This window comes from Aptenodytes patagonicus, chromosome 1, assembly GCF_965638725.1.
Source record: "Aptenodytes patagonicus chromosome 1, bAptPat1.pri.cur, whole genome shotgun sequence".
Lineage (NCBI taxonomy): Eukaryota > Metazoa > Chordata > Aves > Sphenisciformes > Spheniscidae > Aptenodytes > Aptenodytes patagonicus.
In genome coordinates, this window is record NC_134949.1 from 149,844,335 (window position 1) to 149,861,750 (window position 17,416).

The following is a 17,416-nucleotide window of genomic DNA, read 5'->3' on the forward strand; positions in this document are numbered from 1 at the left end:
CACGGCTTTAGTACTTTTTTTCTTGGTGATGGGAAGAAACGGCAGTGAATTAGTTCCTCATCTATGTACCTGTCTTCCTGCTGTGATCGCTTGGCCATCCTTTCTTGTTCCTTTTACTTCAAGGTAGTTTTACACCTGCACATCATCATGATGGCCATGACAGCCCCTCAAATCAATAAAAACTAGACATATTTGTATGGCAAGCCTTCTACCAAGACAAAGGCTGCCTTGTGTGGAGCAATATGCAAACACCTATACCCAGATTCACCCCACTTAAGTGAGGTGCCTCTTTTAGAAAACCAGAACCCCTTTGTAGCCCATGGAGAAAGACAGACACCTCCAAAGGATAGTTCATTCCACCTGAGGATGTCTGTTTCCTTCTACTTTTCTCCCTGGACTTGCAAGAGCTCCCTCTTACTCTCCCTCTTTCTACAAGAGCTCTAGTTCAGCACATAAAGTTAGTTGAAAAGAAATAAGGGAAAAACAATATCAAAAATGTAGCAGCACAAATACAAAACATAGTTAAAAGGTAGAAAATGGAAAGATGGGGGAAAGCAGTGTAGTGGTGAATAAGAAAATGGCTCTCAGGTGCCCTGTGTTCTCAGACCTGTCATCAGAAGGTGCCCTGTCTTGGCCATGTATACCTGTTAATTTGAAAGTTCTGTCGTTTTCATAATTCTTCTTTTGAGCAGATGCAAGACTGGTAACTGTCACTGAAAATGTCCTCCTGATTGCTTAAAAATAGCCATTTATGACTCCATCTAAAGTCAGTTCAGAAAAGTGGGATGAATTTTGGACTCATTATCTGCTTTAAGCTTAAGATTGACCTGGTGTCATGAGTATTGTCTTTGCCTCACTCAGAACCAGAACTCAGAACATGAAGCATGTGATACTAAGCTGATTTGATCTGAGATACAGCCATAAGCAAAAAATTGTATCCTTCCAAATTATCATGTGGGTCTTTTCTTCCAAACTGGCTATATGAAGCTGAATTTGGTGTTTTACTGCTGAAGTAAAACAAACGAGCACTGTAATAAAAGAACTTTATGTCCTTCGCCTATGGGAATCCTTTCATGGCTATGGAGGTTGACTGAATTGGCCTGACACAGACTCTGCTCTCTCCCTTGATGACTACTTCTTTAATGTTTGTGAACACTGAATATTTATCAGTCTTTTACCTTCAGTCAAACTCTGGCTGAAGCTGGCTAGCAGGATTAAGAAAAAAAGAAGTGGTGACTGAGAGACATGGGTCCATACACATATGGAGCATGATCAGTCCAACCTCATTTACCTAATAAATCAGGCTCAAAGTTCTTGAAGACACACTACTACTCTGAAAAGTGAAATTTTCAAAATATTAATATACCATGCACAAGATCTGTCCTTTAATGAGGTTAGATAAATTTATTGAACTAAATTAAATTAGTCTCACACATACTTAGAAAACTTCAGTAAATGAGCTGATTGGTATCATTCATACTTAATAATTACTTTGAAGACTAAATTCTATTTTTGTAATCAATAAGGAGTAAAAGAATTCACAGACTCAAAATGCTGAAGTTTTTTTTTGCCTCTGTAAATGAAGATCTTTTCTTAAGTGAAGCTGAGTGAAAGGGCTCTCTGAAAAAAAACCCAATTGTTTTACAATGCATGTAAAAGCATGACATTATTGGTCAAAGAAACAAAGTGAGATAAACACTGAGCTTTTTGGAAATAATATGGGTTTATTAAATATCTGATTTAAAAAGCATACAAGTCATTATTGTGGTTGCACACATCCTAAAGATGTGTTCAGCTCTCTCTGCCATTAAAGTATAATTTTTGCACTTGTGGTGAATGCAAATGAAACTATCACGTAAACTTTATGAGGGCACACCAATCTTGCTCCCAAAGAAATTAATAGCAAAGTTCTCACTGAGTACATGGACTTTCTTTATTCCATTGAAACACTGGGAAGTGCATACAATTCTTGCACAAAGCCTGGCTGTTCAACACAGCAAGGTAGAGACTGATTTCAGAGTCCAGTGTCATCCATAGAAGGAGAGAGAGGTAGATGCCACCTGAGTATCACATCAGGATGAAGATATATTTTCCTTGGCTTAAAAAGCCAGTATAATTGTGCAAGCAGGAACTATTTCATAACAAATTTGAAGGTCCTGAAACTAATGTTATTTCAATATTACAAAAATCACATAGGAGACAAGATTAAAAGATACTAATTTTGGTTGGCTGGCTGGGTTTTGTTTTGTTTCTGTTTTGTCTCAATTTTTTTGCCAAAGCTAGATGATACTTGATATAAAGCAGCAATTAGATCTGTTGGATCATAACACAAACATCCTGTCAAGACAAACTGATGGTCTATCTAGTTTTTTCCTATGTAGTGTGTGGGTGTGCTTTTTATCTATTTATTTATTGGTTTCAAGAATGTTTGGAATTAATAAGAAGGTAATAAAGAGCAAACCGGAAAATATTATAATGACATTGTAAAAATTCAGGGTGTATCAGTGGCTCAAAAACTGCGCGCAGGTCTGGTTGTCCAACCCAAAAACAACACAATAAATCTAGAGAGCAAAAGACAACAGCGGTGAAAGGTGTGAAATAGCTTGCATCTGAGAATGAACTAGGTGGTCTAGGATCCTTCAGCCTGGAACAGAGGTAGTTAAGGGGAAGGATGGTTATACTGGCTATAAACTAAACAACTGGCTATGAACCAAACAAATCAGATACATCTCTTCCAACAACATGCATTATTAAGCTGTAAAAATCTTTGCCAAGGAGTGCTGTGGATGCTGATGGTCAACATGGGTTCAAAAGGTAATTAAAAAAATCTCATACATTAACCCTTGATTCATCAAGAACTATTAAGCACACTTCTGTGATTCAGGAAGCCCCTGAACTACAGACAGCCAGACAGGGGGAGGCTGCATGATACACTTGTCTCCTTCTTACACCCTTCCCTTGGCCTCTCGCGGTATGCCAGCTGGAGGAGCAGTTGGGTTGGCAGTGCCAGGTGCCCTCCCTACCTGCCCTGGGACCTTGTCCTTGGCATGGAGTCCTCCAGACTAGATACGGAGGGGCTAAGGGGCTGCCCTGTCTGCCTGGGGAGGAGCGGGCTTTTAGGACACCAAGTGATGCCCTCCCTGAGAGGGAACACAGAGGAGGTTTAGAGCTGAGCTCCTTCCTCTTCTTTCTTGTGCACCGCTTGGCAAGGGGAAGAAAATATATATAGTCTTTGAAGTGTAGATAAGCTCGTCACCTTTGATAGGGGTATGAGCAAGTGTGGCCCATATCTTCTTCCTGGAATCTGTTCACTAAAAATGGTGAATAAGGTCAGAATACAACCTGGCACAGCAACAATGTCCTACAGAACAGCCACCCATGATTTTGGGCAGGGGCACGTGACCTTCTGGGGGTCCTTTTTAACGGCCATACTGGCAGGGGTATTACTGCTGCGTTGTGGGTGCAGGCACAGCACCGGCTATGGCCGCTCCCATCTCTGCATGAGGACACATGCCATGCAGAAGTGTGTCATCTACAACTGGTGGGCACTTTTCATGTTTTGACTCCCTCCTCCATCTTCCTCCCTCCTTGGAAAGGAAAATGCTTGTCCAAAGATGCTGCCTGCATGTGGATGTGGAGCAGAGAGAATCCATTTTGTTCAAAACAAAACTTTAAACTTGTTCAGTGTGTTCTGCTATCTCTGCTTTGCTACTTGATAAAAGAGATAATGAAATTGGAGATAAGAGAAAAAAAAAAAAGACCTATCTTGATCTGTTCGCTTTTTCCCTGTAAGTATTGTGTGTTAGGTGTCACTAACCTTTGTTTCTCTTGCTTAATGTGGCATTGACTTCAGCAGAATTTATTAGTCATTTGTTCAGTTTGTCATCCCTACTAATCTGAATTTATTCATCCTTAATTTAAGTTTGTATTTCAACACAGAACTGGGACAGAGCGTGAGCCTGACTGACGCTTAATTTGCTTCCCACGGTGAGAGGGATGGCAGAGACGGGCTGCAGCCTGGGCTGGCTCCCCTGGTGCAGCTGCCAGCCCGCTGCTCTCCTTACAGCATAAGGTGAGTTTCTTCCTTCAGTGAAAGAGTGAGGAAAATCTTGTCTTTCATAGTTTCATGGGTAGATAGATAATTGATAGATGGCGTGAAAAACTGAAAACTTCCACTTCACAGGCTTGCACTGAAGGCAGCAATTTACACCAGTGGAAAGCAAGATAAAACTGAGGTATTCTGTTATAGCATTGTTTTACGCTCATGCAGAAGAGTGGTGAATCAATGAAAGGCACTGAGCATTCAGGCTGACCCTTCCTTAGCTGTGAGTGAAGGTGTCCCAGTTTAGTCCTCTTGCCACATAAGTGAACCAAGAAAGCTTCTGCTCTGAAAGCTACTCAGTTAAAACAACATAAATGGGTATATATGGGAGAGGGGAAGTGCAAAGGAGGAGCAGTGCAGGTGGGAAGCCTGTATTTATTTCTTCTAAATCACTTAAAGATAGAATTTGCTCCCTTTAGAAGTGCTTTTCATCAGCAATGCAAATTGATAGAGATGTGACATACCAACCTCTCGTGCGTGTGTGATCCCAGGAAGCCCTTTTTACTTAGGCTCTCCAAGACTAGTTTTTATGACTACTCCATATCACAGAAGCACCTTCTATTGTATGGATGTAGCTGAGATTGGGCAAGGGGTTGGCTCGAACATTATTTCACTGCAGTTATCCGTGGATTGCTGAAATTCTCTGTAGCTGAATGGATTTCAGAAAAGAAAAGCATGGAATATAACTATCTAGCTATGAAATGTCAATGTAGCATAAAAACTACTTTGCTTACATTCATATGCACAGGAGCTCTGTCATACCCAAACACCGAGTCAAAGGAGAAAATTTTCAGGGAAAACAGATACAACTTTTCAGCATGATTTTCCATAACAGTACCACATTTTAAACCGAAATAAAGAGAAAAGGTCATCTTGAAAAAGCAGAGTCCTCCTTTCCAGCCCAAAACAGTATGATCTTTCTATGAGCCCTCCCAGCTTCTACTTGCCCTTTCCAGATTGCCTTCTAAAAAACACTAAGAAAAAAAAGACCCTAAATACACGTTCTTACCCTTTAGATCTAATTTGATAAAAACTGCCACCCTCCATTCCCCATATGGCTGCTGGTCATGGCCAACAGAAAGTTAATACTGTTACCAGAAATGAGCTTAACTTAACTCAGAACATGTGTTTGCCTGTACAATGGCATTTTAGAAAACTTTGCTTATGTTTCCTCATCCTCAACTTTTCTATGGTTTGTTTGTTTGAAAACAACATTTGAAATTCAATTACATTTACTGCAATTCTGAGAAGGGCCCCTGCTTCCTTTTTAAAACAAGTCACGGAGAAAACAAAATGGGGACTGTCAAGAAAAAAACCAAGCTGCTGCTGGTGCAAGAGACTGTCTCTAGAGGCTGGCTTTCCCCTTCTTCCTTTAAGCAGATTTACCTATTTAAGAATATTATCTTGTGCATACCTCACTTCCAATTAGTCTTGCACTGAAGGGTCCTCTCAGCAGTCAGTAATAACTGCAGCTGGATCATATGGTAACAAAGCAAGAAGATGTCCTGGCTGAAGAGTCCCCACCAGCCCAAAAATAACTTATATTTGTGAAAAAATAGACAAAGATCCAAACTCTACCTAGACACAGTGACCTAAGATATCACACTGCTTTGACCATACAGTCCTCTTTTAGAGCAGTTTTGTGTGATTGCTCTTCTAGATATAGGGATTCTTCAGTGTAATTAGTCATTAAAAGGCACAAGAACATTTTGTTATTAATAGCTCAGATAGCAAAAGATGAACGACATGAACATTCCCTGATGCAAAATCCTCTTCCTGAGGGCAAAGGATTACCAGATCTCCAGAGTCTGGAACCACATCTCTGTCCCCTTTACTGAAGGAAGCTCATCTACAGAGTGTATATAAATAAGTCTCTTAACTCTCCCCTCCATACATAAGCAGGTCTCCCCTCAAGACCTGCCTTAAAGCTTCAGTACTGCTTGCGGCTCAAGTATCAGTAACAGAACAACTACCTTCTGAAATTTGATATTCTGATACAATTTTCTAGAAATACAGATAAATTGGGACCTGAGGGAGCAGAAACATCTTTAGCTAGTTGTATGATGGGCAGCCATTTGGTCAGTGCAAGGGAGTATCATTAAATGTCCATTTATCTCCCTGATTGCTTTGCCACTACGAAGTCTTCCACAGTTGCAGAGCCCAAGCTCTCCCTAGGCCATTATATCCCGTTCTGGTATACTGGACTAAGCTAATGGCAGGCAGAATAAAAAGGTCTCCCAAAGTGTCCAGCACTGTCTGTTGAGTATTGAGACAGCATCACTCTTAGGGATACCCCAAAATTTCAGATGGATGAACATGACATGGGATTTATCAGTAAATCATGGTGGATAGATGTTAGGAGTTTCCACTGTACTAGAAATTCACCTCTAATCCACATAGGAAAGAAAGCAAAGAAATGAAACCTTATTCAATAAAGTACGTGGAAAAAAGTTTGAAATAATTAAAACATTAGGCATAAAATACAAATATTTAATTCCAGTGTAGACTTTAAAAAAAAAAAATCTAAGATTACTATCACCTTTTATTACAATTGAAACAAAAATTGTGTATAAGAAAAAAATTCTGGTGTTGAATTTTCATCACATTTTTCTTCTTCTGAAAAAGTTGAATTTTATTACCATGGGCTGAAACAAACAGGAAAATAGTTCAGGTTACATTTGGTTGGGTATTTTTGTTCAAAACTCAAACCAGAAGGAAGACTGAACGAGCGAAGTTAACTTTCCTTTGCAATTTTATGTTCATAAACTTTTACATATATGGGTTCACTCGAGAACGATGAAAGAAGTTGTAAAACACCACAAGACTGACACGAATCAACATAATTCTGCATCAACTGGTAGTATGTAAAAGAGAAGTCTGGGGTTTATGAAACCTCAAGACACTGAAAAAAGTAAGTTTCATTAAGCATTTCAAATTTTGCTACTTTCTCTATTACCTGAAATAGTACTTTTTAACAATTTAGAACTAATTAAAATATATGACTACAAATAAATAGATAGCACTAACCAGAGATCTTAATCAAGCAAGAGACAGCTGTTTATGTGTAATCCTTGCATATTTTTATGAAGGCGGCACTGCTGGGTAAACATAGATGCCTGAACTTCTCTAACCAAAACCCAGTCTGGAAAAGCTGCCAAATGACAAAACCAAAAACTATATACTGTATATATACACTTACCAGAGTGGCACTTTACAAGTGTTCAGAAGATTTACCTGAAATCAGATCTTTCACATTTAAAACAATTCTGTCTTTGTGAAGAACACACCAATGCAAAATGTCAAAAAAGAAAAAAAAATTTTTAGAATTCATTTGTCATTTTTTCTATAAGAAAAGTAAGAAAAATGGCAGTTACCTATGAAAAAAAAGTCATTTCTGTCATACTCCCATTTTTAATAGGAACACGTTACTATTAAAAATGCTTTGTTAGGTCTATGCAGGAGTATGCAGTGACACAAGGTTTTTTAGGAAGGACATTGCCTTTTATGAAAGCAACTCACAGACCTGGAAAAAACACAGAGAAGCTTTTAAGCACACAAACCTTTTACAAGTCTGAAGTGGACGCAGCAGTCCTAAGGCTGCACAGAGGTTGCAAACAATTGCTATGGGTTTAACGTAAGTACGTTCATCAGAAAGTTGTAGTGAAAAGAGATGTACCACAGGAGGAAGTGGTACAAGGTCTTAAACCTTGTCATAAAGAGAGGGAACTGATGCCAACTATGAACTTGAATGAATAAAACAGATTGACTGTTGAAGAAACTCAAAATAGATGACTACTCTTTTCTGAAACCATGGTAAGCCAGGGTGATTCATTGTTTCCTTTAATTTGCATACAGATGAAATTAGGATTTGTGCTAATCAGACCCAATATGTTTTTCTTTGGGGATAGGGGCGGGGAGAGGAGGGGAAAGAAGAGGGGAAGGCAGAGTGTTTTGGGGGTTTTGTTTTGTTTTGCTTTGCTTTGCTTTGTTTTGTTTTGTTTTTAAAGAGAGAACTAGATTGTTTCCACATCTTTGGGAGCCCACCAGCATTCCAAATATAATTAAGTAACATGAATCTCAAGTGCTGAAATGCTGGAGCATATGTTGTCAACACCTGGGGCAGAAAAGAGGACAGCTTAGGCGATATGCTTCAGGCTTCCTCTGCTGAGCTTTCTATGGGGGCTAAAGGATTGATCCCAAATCCTTCCACCTTGTTAGATATTCCAAGGAGTTAGTTTTTGCCAACATTTCGCAAACATGAAAAAGATAAACTTCTAATAGCCCAAATAATTCAGCTATAATCAGGACCTCCAGGCAATTTCCTAAATACATGACGTATCCTCATGACTTGTACACATAGCCTTACACGTGTAAGCAGTTCAATTGAAATGAATGGTACATCCTCAGTGGGAAAAAACAAATCTGTGAGATTGGGTCTGGAAGAGATATCTTGCTGGTTAGGTGGCCTTCATTGGAGAGTTCTTTAAAGAGTACTAAATTATTGATTTTATGACTTGGAATAGTTATAAATGTTTATAAAACATCTAGTTTACCATTTGAAATAATTGTAAAATAACTATTTTGTAAACTATGATATATACATAGCTTATAAAGTTATAAAATAAGTTGGTCTGGATGTTCGCTTTATATTGACATTTCTGTTTAAGAATTATCAATACCTAATTAGCATTGGGACTACAGACAAAGCCAGGAACAATTAAATACAAGATTTTGCTTTTCAAGTTGACAAATGCATATTATGGCTTCATTTGCAGCAAATGCTGTAACAGAATTGAGGTTTTACATATGCGTGCCATTTTGAGACTTAGAAATCACCAATGAGTCCATCCAGACCAGCCCGCAGTCAAAGCACTCTGAAAGACTCTGGATGATCCGAGAGTTATCACTACTGTGCGGGTGGTGTAATAACACCACTTCACAGCACTTCTCAGATGGAGCATAAAAATGCAGCCTAGCAATCTAAGGCTGCCAAGCATCCAAAGGTAGAAAGCATCAGGCATCGCTCCGGCTAAAAATTTGGTTTCAGTGTGTTGGCTCTTCACTCCCTCCTCTGCCCTACAGTACGTGGGACTGTTTAATCTGCCAGTGGGGCAATCAAAATTCAGTAGAAAATTAAGAGCTCTCCACAGATTACTCTACTTCCACAAGATTTGCACACAAAACTTGAGTGCCAAAGTAATCAAAAGGATCATTCATATTCTTAGCTAGGCACGTGTCTGATTTTACTGAGCTTATTTAATTTTCTAAATCACTTTGGGGCATAAGCTGGTATAAATGCAAGAAATTCATATAATGAAACTAGAATTTTATGTCTAGGAGAAATGCCAAGATTCATAACCGTTCCCCCAGCTAAATTCTACTTTGCCTGATTTTCTGAATTAAGTGGTGGTAATTATGTGCCTAATATGCATTCCTAGTTAACATGCTTGTCTCTATAAATTCAGTAATTGCTTATTCAAACAATGCAACAGGCATGTAACACATAATTGGCATGCACAATTACCTCATTTGCATCAGCAGTCACTGTAATTTCATGTCACACTGATTATGCATGAAATCATGAGTGTATTTTGGAAGACATTTGAAACCCAAATGCAAAACAGAGACACAACATAAGTTTCTAAATCAATAATCTTTTCCTCTCCCTTGAAAAATATTTTTTACTTCCACGGTGATTGTCTTCGGTTTTGTGCATTTACTTGTGTGTGTTTGTTTATTTTTACTTTCCTTAGCTCACTGTCCTGTAATCAGGTCTGTAGAAGATTGTGAACAACTAGTCCCATAAGAGGGATAAAGCTCCTGTGTCCGCCTGTGTCAGCTAAATGGTGCTTATGTTCTTTCAAGTATGTTCAAAGAGGCCTAAAATTTTCAGTAAGCAAAAGCCGAAGTGTTTTCATCCAGGCATGGCTACCTTCCAAAAAGGAAAGTTTTTTCTAAACATAGTTGATATTATTGATGACTATGTATTTGGCCCTCCTAATTATCAACATTATCGCTATTTTTTAATTGAAAGCCATTTAAATGTTATTGCAATTATTATTTAATTTTTCATTTAATGAAATTGGCACTTTGGAGAAATTACCGTTTTCACTTCTGAAAGCTTTACAGTTGGTGGTTTAAATACTTTAATAATTTCAATAGATATGTTTAAATAATGTTTCCCATACGCATTTTGTTTGCTAATTGAATAAATATATTAATTTTTTTTTTTAAAGTCTGAACCCTCTATTGATGGAACAAGTTAAAGGAAGCTGTGCTCTACTTTTCATCGTGGAACGTAATGCAGGGGGAAAGCAGAACATTAGAGTAATTTAACAAGGTGAAACACAGCTAACTGTAGCCTTGCTGGTGTCTCTAGGATGGGAGAGCTGGAGCTGATTCAGCTTTTTCAATGCCTGCGCCTGGCTGTATCACACTTCTCAGCTCAGCTCTGCATGAACTTAAATGTTCAGTTTTAAAATTTAGCTGGTTTTCAACCTTTCAGTTACTCACGCATTCAAAGCCATTTTATTTCCCTGTATTCCCCGAAGTATCCCCACTTGAGATCCATGAAGCTGCTACTCATTAGTCCAACATCTTATCTTAACTAGTGACAGCAGAGTATTAACTTAAGTAGATGCCATTTTCTCTTAAGAAGTCTGTGCAGGACCTTATCCCCACGTAGTTCATCCCCATTCTCACACTCAAAGATGCATGTTCAAATGGTTGTGTCCTCCTGCAGAAGAGGCTGTTTGAAGCCTGAGCACAGAGCTGGAGCTCTCGCCCTCCCAGAGCTGCTCCTGGACCTACACTGGACGGGGTCCTGAGGACCACCGGGCAGAGGCTGGTGCTGGTGGACGGTGATGCCTCCCTGGGAGCTCCCTGAGAGACTGAGACCGGTGCAGTCAGCAAGTCAGGACACTTACCAGCTAGCACTAACCATCTGGTTAAACCTAAGGAAAAAATGACAGATTTGGGCTCAATTTGTGATGCTTAAGGTATGGAGTCAATCATCTGAAAGCACCTCTGTGTAGACAGAAACTCCACCTGCCATGTGAGTTCTCTCATTTTCTGTGTATATATAATTTATATGAAGTCAAACAAGCCCAACAAGTGGGAGTGAGCAAGGAAAGCAGACTAGTCCTCCAGGACAGCAGAGGGTATTGATTATGCAATATTTTGAGGGGTGCACTGAAGTCACTTTTAAAATCTGATTTCATTGGATCTAGAAATATGAATGATAAGTGTCTGATTCATCCCAGGGTAAAATAATAACATATATATGAGTGTATATATGTTCATATGTATGTATAGCAATAATTTGTTATGGAATACAAATATGCATGTATTTATGTATCTATTTATATAGAACCTATACATACAGATGTGTGCGTGCACATGCGCGCGCACACACACACATATGCTCAAGAGCATAAAAACACCAGGAAAGCATTAAAGATCTTTGCAGTTAGAGTGGTATATAATGCACCTTCTTTCCTCTTTGCCTGTGACAGAGCTGCAGAGTGCAATACGGAAGCTGCCCACTACTGGGTAGCAGCTTTGACATATTTTATTTCCCACATTGATTCATTATTAGAGAGCGATTTGTTCTGTCAGCAGCTGACTTTTGTACTGCTTTCTGCTGAAGGTGTTCAGCACCAAACAGGTGATTGACCACAAAAATGGAGCTTCCTATTGACATACAGAGGAGGTCAGGATGGATTACTATTCTGAAAGTGTAAACGATGGTGTCTTCCAGTTTCTTATGACAGCAAGTTTAGCCGTAGGTTTTAGGAAGTTGGCTAAAAACCTCAGCATGAGCTCTCCTGTCACCTCAAACAGAAAAGCCAATTAACAGTGGAATATGTATTTACCAATATGGGAGTCACGTCTTCATTGTATGATCTTCAGGGCTACGCATGGCTGGAGGAGTCAGACGCAGTTGCATGCTCATACTGAACAGCTGTTGTCCCAATCTAAAGACACCTTCAGGGCTGTAAATTCCTGCATTTCATGCCATTAAATGGTCTTTAATGCTTGATTTTCTCCTGTGTTGAGTAAGTTCCAAAGTGAGTAATGGAGCACTGCAATCTGGGACTGCAACTAAATGGGGAGAAAACAAGAAACTATATATACTCTGCAGATAAAAAAGATGGAAAGAATAATATCAATAGCATTACAGAGTTACTTTACAAACGTGAATAATGTAGAAAGATAAGACTTAAAAGGAGGAACAGTGAGAAAACTTCCAAATATAGAAGTATGTTCTTGCTGCTCTAACTGCTATTATGGAGCATCTTTGAATTATTTTTAATGAATTTTACCTACTTTTACTAACCACGTTTCTTTTGAACAAAAACATTTTAACTGAAAAATTCAAGACTATAGATCTGTCATTTTAGTGTCTGGGAAACTCAAGTTCCTGCTTTTTGATCTCAGGTTCAAAAGCCAGAGTTCTTCATTTAATATGCCTTATACATTTAAAGGATATTTATTTTTTATCCTGGTTGATTCTCACTTGGCTCCATTTGGGCACCCAGGTACTCTGACTGTACGATCTGACTCAGAGTCCAGAATGTATTATTCTAGTATCAAAAGTGGTGCAGTCGGTTTTAGGGGTGCTGATCATGTGCATGCTCCGTCTCCTTATACACGAGCCAAATGAAGCACTGGTCACAATGCTGACCCATAACCAGAAGAAGCTGCTGATGTGGAAGGTGGCAAAACATGGAGCGGTTTCACTGTTCAGTAGGAAAAGGCCAGCAGTGCTCGCTGGCTGTTGGTGACGCCCTGGCAGTTTCTTTTCTGGTGCACCATGTCAAGAACATCAGGTGGAAAAAACAGAAGAAAGCTTAAATTCTCACACCCTGCCCTTATTTTCACACGTTTAGGTCATCTGGCACCCATCTTTGCTCATGTTTATTACTGCAGAGAGACAGGTACATGTGGAAGAGCAAATCTAAAAACTCAAGAAACAGGCTGGGCAGGAACACAGACCAAAGCCAGATGATACCATCGGCTTGTCCTTCATCTTGTGCTGACTGCAAGGCACAAATAACTTTATTTTATGTGTTAGCAATCGAAAAACTGTCTTGTCCCTGACACAATGTGGAAAAATGTGTGCAGTTTGGGATGCCTTAAAACATCCCATTTTTAACATATGGGGGACACAATTTCTTGGGGTAAGTTATAAAAAGTGTTCAATTTACATGTTTCTTTTGTAAAAACTAACAAATCTTACTCTTGATATTTTAGTTAGATTAGATCAAACCTGGCTGGCTTGTGAACCAAATTTTCAGGAGTTCTCATTTATTAAAAAAATCAGAGTCCAAACCTGCTTCCATTTAGCTTGCCAAATGCTGGAGGCTTGCCTGGCTATTGCTCATCCTTGGAAGACATGATTTTTCTTGATCCCTGCAATGACAGCTCTGACGCCAGCCTGCTCCCATAAAAGAGCCTCTGCTCCTCCTTGGACAGCCTCAAGCAATGCTTCAGAGAGATGGGCACTTGCTAGGGTGCCTCGCCTGTTCGTTTTAAGAATCACAGCAGGCTTGTGTGAAAAGTACTTGTAAGTCAGATCGAAATCACCCTTCATTAAATGCAGGTTAAGTTAAAGTGGAAATACGTCTGTTCTGGAGGGTACATTCAAAATAGCTGATGCTTATAAAAGAATTGGGAGAAGTAAAGAAAATAAACAATATGATCTTCCTAGAGCAAGCACAAATCTTAAAAGCCTTGTTTATCTCTCTTTTCAGGTGACATGCTGTAGGTGCCTTCCTGGACTGCGAGATCAGGGATCTCTGCTCCCTGCTTGCTGCTCATTGCAGATAACAATCTTTGGAGTGAACCCTTTCCTGATAAAACACATTAATTTTTACAGCTAATCTATAGCTCTTCTCAGGGTCCTCCAAAATTTAAGTATAATTCAATTCCTCTTCCCAAAGCTTATACTCTAGCAAAAACCACCAGTGTGCAAAGTCCTGGAAAACTAAGGACTGTTGCTATCTGTATCAAATGCTACTAGTGCAGTGCAGGTGCTAATTGCACAAAAGGATCCGTTTGTATTTCCTTGACTCAGTGAGAGGTACAAATCCACCACTGTGACCGAGATGTATTTTTCTCTGGGTAGCAACATCAACATAAGGAGATTCTGTTTCCCCTTCATGGTCCCCTGCTCTCGTATTCCGATTCCTGCACTGCCCTGTAACTGACCTAAATTCTTTGTTGATTTTAATCTTAATTCAAATTAACTCAATACCTGACTTCAAGGTCAAGGGAAAACTGTTCAAAATATCTTTGATGTTATCAGATTTTGTGCAAGATTTAAACTCGAGAGCACTAAAATATATTCAAACAATAATTGCAGTCTGGAATATTTTTAGGACAGTGTCAACAACAATGTTGGAATGTGGGAGTTTTCAGGAGTAGCAAGTTCAGTTGGTTCATGAGCGATTTAATCTGTTATGAAAACTAGAATGAACTGCTCGGTACATCACAAGTCCACAGGGCTCAATTCCAAGTACCAGCTTTGCAGATCTTTCTGTGATTGAATTTAGGCATGTTAGAGGTGAAAAATGCTGATTCTCAGTCAAACTCCATGTGGAAAAAGAAATGTAGTGATTTGAGAAAGCAAATAAAAATTCTCAAAAAGGAAGTACCAATAGAGATCAGCTCCACTTCTGAAAATAAAATCCTATGTTCCTGGAAGTCCTTTGTCAGTAGTTGCAGAAGAATGAAATTGTTATTATGCTTTAATTTTTGGACAGCTTATTCTTGTGAAAAGTCAATCTTCTCTAAAAAAGGATAAAAGCCAATGCAATAAACTGCCTGATGAATGAAATGAGTGTAGTACCTGCATCTTTCAAAACAAATACCTGAGACAAGGATTACAATGCTTTCCAAAGATAAGAATCTGCAGTCATCTCAGTACATCCTGAGATTACTGACTACTCAGTCTAGCATTACTTCACACTTATTAGTTGATTTTATTTTTTTTTAATAAGTTTGGTTCCAGATACCAAAAGGGTTTGCTGTTAACAGTTGAGCACAGACAGTAAGTGTGGAAAGCATTTAACCTGTTTCAACACACCCTCCACTGGCAAGCTGTTGAAACACCAAAAGCATTTCAAATAAGCCATGGGTGAAATCTGCTGGGTTTGTTTTTCAAGGTAAGTAAGTCAGTGCATGTTGTAATTGGAGCCCAATTTCTTGAAATGAATTACTAGCTGGAAGGTTACAAGCACAGATTTTGCTATCGCTGTAGCTCGCACCATTGCAGCCACAGAAGATGCAGCAGGAACCATCTGTCACATGACCTTTTCTAATGAAAAACCCAAACGACTGTAAACAACAAAACAGATCTATTCCGTTAATCTCATTTGACTCAGAATGTCAAATTTGGCACTCAGTAGCAGAAAAATCCAACAACTGCATTTTGTCATAATGCATGAAAACAACTGCATTCATAAGAAGTTAAAAGTAGTATGGAAAAAATCATTCTTAATGTTCTTATCTTAGTTTCAGTATCTCCTATACAACTGCATATGCAGATGCTTCTCCGGAAGAGCTCTTAAACTGAATCCTTATCTCCTCCCCATCGATGTCTGCAGCAGTGGAGGGAGGAGGGGGAGGGAAGCCAGCTGGAAAGTCCAGGGTGCATTTCATGGAGTTTCCCAACCATTTGGGACTCACCAGTAGGCACAGGAGCCTGCAACGCCTTACAAGAACACCCGCATGAAATCGGCGCCTGCCTGATGCCCATCTCGTGACTGTATTCTTCGTGTCCTTGCGACCATCTGCATATTTGCAGGCAAAACCCTCTTGGCTGTCAACCTGCTTTCCTAGCAGGCTCATCCCTCACACAGCACCCTTGGGAATGAATATCCGTTCCCTACAAACACAGAAGCAAATCAAGACCAAATCTTTTTCTTTCCCTCCCTTACCCTTGCTAACATCTTAACTTCCATTAAAGTTGATTTTCACATGAACTGGCTAAATGAGAACTGAATGCCATTATGGGCTCCAGAAGCTGAAACGGTGACAGTGATAGTTATGAATCTCTGCGATAAATAGGTCAATGCACAGTTTCCTCGTGTGTGGGACATAAAAGTTTATTTTCGGAAATGATGCTATTTCTCTCATGATTTGAAAGGCAGGCCAGGATTTCAGCAGTGCAGACCCAGGCAGTGAGTAATTCATGGGACAGGCTATGAACCAGTCTCGAAACAGTTGTTTAGCCCCCAGGTCGTCTCCGTTCAACCTACGATTTCTAAGAGGTGTTTCACCACTCCGTCTTGCAAGTTTTGCTGGATGTATTCCAAAATAGATCAAACTCTGAAAGATGAAATACTGCCCTGACGTATTCGTGGTGAGGTCTCCTGCCTGCTGTGTGCAGCAGGTGAGGACTCGTGGAGAAATGAGATAGACGGGATGAAATAGCTTTTTGGTCGGAGAAGGAAAGATTACTGGTTTGGTATTGGCTCTATTACTTGCTCCTTCTTTTTAGCAGTAGGAAGACTGGTGGCTAGTTTGAGGGTGCTTATTTTCTCCTCTGTTTTGTTTGTTTGTTTGTTTGTTTGTTTGTTTTTTCCAAATGTGGGGAAGGTACACAGAGAGGATATACTCACTTTAATAAAACATTTTTTCTTACATTTTACAAATGATTATTTAGGTTTCCTTTCCTCTCCCATGTAACCCATTATAATTTCCTACCTACTATTGTTTATGTATTTTTTAATAAGTCAGATCTTTGTCCATATATATGTGTTGACTGCCAGTTCAGGTTGCATTCCTCTCAGCTTCTTTACCCTTTTAGGGTAACGAAGCAGGAATAAAGCCCCGTGCCTGCAATGCAAGATTGTTCCAGGATGACAGGAACTCTGCCTTTTACCAGGAAAGAGCAAGGGAAGCTGTGTTGGGTATTTTGCAAAAGAATGTGCCAGAGGATTAGAAATTTCAAAAATAGGTCAAAATATTCAGTGATGGGAGATGGAAGAAACGGACTTCTTCAAAGAAGAGTAACTGAAAGTCATAGAAATTATTTTTAGCCTATAATCTTTCATGGAATTACAGGACTGTAATGCTGTAATTGCATAATTACATAGTCTTATTAACTATTATTATTAATGTATATTATTAGAATCTTAAGGATCTTAATGTTACATAATATTAAGGATTATGTGATCAACAGATCATCACAAGTGCACTTGTACACAACTACTCCTCCATCTTCTATAGATTGTTTTATACACCATATGGTAAAATTTGCTTTGCCATCTTTTCAGCTTAGATGTGGGACTAGGGCAATATTTTGAC